We start from the raw sequence: 4,039 nt of genomic DNA on the forward strand, positions 1-4,039 counted from the left end.
AAGCACAAAGGTCACGTCACCATAGTGACCTGTACTTACGACATCATTGAAAACATAAGGCACATTCAATGCATACAACGCATGGGGGACTATTGGTTACCAAGGTAACAATTTCCAATAAAAACTCTCCATATTCCCTAAACAAAAATGAAATCAAATATCCGGTCAAAAAGACCATCGTCCTAACAAAATTCAAAGTATTTACACGTCAGCAACGCTATCACCAAACAAAAACAAACAGCTAAACCAAAGAAAAACCAAGTCTCACCCTCGGCGCTACAATCTCACTCGCCAGCTGCATCTCGACCCCCAACATTGTCGTCTCCCTGAGCATTCCAAGCATCCACATCTCAATTACCTCCCGCATCACTCACAAGAGCATCATCGCCATCTCCAGCCTCTCGATTCAAACTTTGACCCACACTTTGCTCTAGGGCACTCTGTGGCTCCTGGATCACGATCCCCCATCTCGCCCCCTGGGCCCAGCATCGGCCTGTGCTCTGGCCACTTTCTTCGCTTGCATATCGCAATACATTTTCTTCTTGTGTAACCAACCACCAGCATACACATCTCGGACCCAGTGGGCAGCACCCTCCTAGAACGCTTGATCAAGCTTTGCATGGAAATTTGGCAATAAAAGATAATTATCAACAGTGCGATGGGCACCATCCTTCCTCGCTCGCCTAACTTGATCAACATGCAACCTTGCTTCTCGGCGCAAGTGAATGAAATCCTCAGCAAAAATGTTGGCCCGAGATCGGTCATCAGCCACCTCCTTCATAGTCGCTCCAACTCGACATCCTTTTCCACTGCTTGCTACTTAACGACCCTTAAGCGGTCCACCTCCCCTTGAAATTGTCCAAGTTTCCCCTTCAATTCAGTCACACGATCATGATAGGGAGCCAAACTCTGCAACCTCACGAATCTCCAACTAAGCATCCCGCTCCGTAAGTTGCCTCTCAAACACCACCAAACACCCTTCAAGAGCCTGGAACTGCTCCTTAACAACATCCACAGCTCGCAACCCTTCCTCAGCCTATTGCAACCTACCAGTAAGTTCCAAGTTCCTATCCTTAACCGGACCAAGGGCTTCCTCGGCCTCTCGTCGCCGAGTCTGCTCTATCACCAAGGACTACTCTAATTCTAACCTCCGAGCAATCCCCGAGACTACATCTATCACCGTCCCGGGAATCTTGAAGCTCTTGGGCCCTTCCCCTCTCAACCTCCAACTCAGCTATAAGCCAAGCCATCTCCTATCAAAATGCTCCACCAACTTGGCTGAGACACGATAGTTCATCTTCACAGCCTGCATATAATACAAAATAAGCAAAAAAGAGCCATGACAACGCTAACAAATATTGGGAATAATGACTTACCCTCATCATCCTTTCCTGGGCATCTCGATATCCTACGCGAGGATCATCAATGTTGACCCGATCATGATCACGATGGCAATTACGTAGGTCCGCCACCATGTGCAAGATGGCATCATCATGGATCCCAATCTCGCCAAGAGTGCAAACAAGGCCCCCTGCCACCTCATCAATAGAGTGCCGAGATCCCTCACTAGTAGATCGTGACCTAGCTCTCTCTTCAACTTGGGACCTCTTACCCCCACGAGGATCGACAGATAACCTTATCGAGGGACTCCCAAGACGAAGCTGAGAAGCAGTCCTCTTCCTCTGATTACCAACACCCTCAGTAAGAGCACAAGTCCCAGCAACTCGGGACACATCCTCCTAGCTCAGCTGAGTCCTAATCCCCATCTCGGCCTCCAGAGCGGGACAACACCTTCACTACCAGGTTCACCCACACCCAACTGAGAACCCTTAGCACCAACGATCACAGCTGTGATGACCTGGAATTTTGTTATTTAATTCTTGAAATTAATAATGGACCAGTTGTGTGAATTGTAGGTGTTGTGCTTTATTCATATGTTATTCGTGATTTGAAATTATTTTCGGACGAATAATTATTTGGAAACGCGTCTTTTTAGAGAGCTCAAAGGTTGAGTTTCTCTAAAAACTTCCTTCACGAAAGTCGTAGAGCACGTTGATACGAGTTCGTAGACATGCGGCATGCTTAAATAGGAGTTCGTATGAGAAAGTTATGATCAACGGAAGTTTCTACTTTTTTTTAAAATTACTATAAATAGAATTTCTGTTTTGGGATTAATCCTAATTTACCTTTTTGGAAAGTTTTCTTTTTCGGAAAGCCTAAACGCTTCGTTCTCTCTCTTCAAATGTTCGACCTGACCCAGCTGGCGTTCTTTTTCCCGGCGACCTCTGACGGTGAAACCTACCCAGATCTCTTCCTGTCCTCGTTCTGGTCCTCCCTATAGCGGTCTCTAGTGTCGATTCTCACCCACGGCGGCGCAACGAAGCGGCGAAGGTGAGAGACTTTTGACCCGATCGGTTCTCCGATCTCCGGCGACAGCAGGGCTTGAAACCATTCTTGTTTTGCTCGTGGAAGCTTCCTCCTTCGATCCTTGGTGGTGGTTTTGATCGATTCTTAGTGTAGAGCTGCAACTCAAGGTGAACAGTGATTTTTGGCTTGAGGCAACGATCTAGGCCGAGTTGGCTCAAGTCTTAAGTATTAAAGTTGATCCTTGTTGTGTAAACTCCATTTTAAACGGTTGGATCATGCTATTCAATTTGCTTTTAGATCAAGCAATTAGGGAACTTATACCATGCTTATACCTTGAAAAATATATCATAACTGACTTGACAAAACATGACATCAATTTTCTTGACAAAAAAAAATATCAATACGTACGAGATATATTGAATGCCACTTAACATCACATTAAACATGTGAATGATTCAAACAAAGAGATTCACACTCCAAGTACTTGGAAAATTTGCTATTGTAAATTGTCATGCTCAACTTAACCATACTGATAATTTCAACATCCATGCCAACTTTAATGTTTTTGCAGTTAATTTGCTATGTCTCACAGGTAATGGAAAAATAACAGATAGCTTAGCAAACAATATAAATATAGTGATCACATCAAACAAGATTTACTGTAGTAAGCCCCTTTAGACAATGTCAAGCAACACCCTGTGTGGCAAGAAGACATGACACTCTGAAGTTTCTTATTCACAAAACCAAAATAGATAAAAATGCTATTTTGCTAAGATCAGTCAACACCTATATATATATATATATATATATATATATATATATAGGATTTTTCTTAGGTAAGGATGTCCTTAGTTTTTCTTATGGAACAGATTTACTGTTTTCACCCACTTTCCGATCACATTTTCACATCTTAACCGTTCAGTTTTTAGGTCCTAATGTATGGATCACCTCTGCAAAATTTCAGCCAATTTAGTGATCGTTAAGGCGTCCAAAACTGCAATTTACACGAACGAACCGAATCTGTCGAACCGGAACCATTCGTTTACATTGTTGTAATTTGCAGTTTTGGATGCCTTAATGATCACCAATTTGGCTGAAATTTTGCAGAGGTGATCTATATATTAGGACCTAAAAACTGAACGGTTAAGATGTGAAAATTTAATCGGAAAGTGGGTGAAAACAGTAAATCCGTACCTAAGAAAAACTAAGGACGTCCTTAGTGTAGCCGGACTGTATATATATATATATATATATATATATATATATATATATATATATATATAGACACACACACCCATCATGGTTTAGCTAGATGTGACTAATTTGATTAGGGAGTGAAAAGCTGAACTATATGGCTATGTTTGTTACATGGGACTGGACTGGATTGGAGTAACTTATATAAGAAAATAAGACTCATCCCACGTTTGGCACACATGAGGACTCAATTAAATGAGATTAGAGAGTCCCCGCATCAGCTCCCGACCTTCTTACATAGAACCCCCAAAACTCATCGGACTGTGGAAGCACGGGCTTCAACAACGCATTAGTCTCTCCTTCCCTTTTGCGCGCTTCAACCTCGTCTCTCCTTCTCTTTCGTGCTTCAGCCTCGTCTCTCCACTCTCGATCGCGCATCATCCTCCTTGAACTTCTATGTTCAATTTCTTTTCTATGT

Source organism: Rosa chinensis, chromosome 5 (assembly GCF_002994745.2).
Source record: "Rosa chinensis cultivar Old Blush chromosome 5, RchiOBHm-V2, whole genome shotgun sequence".
Taxonomy (NCBI): Eukaryota; Viridiplantae; Streptophyta; class Magnoliopsida; order Rosales; family Rosaceae; genus Rosa; species Rosa chinensis.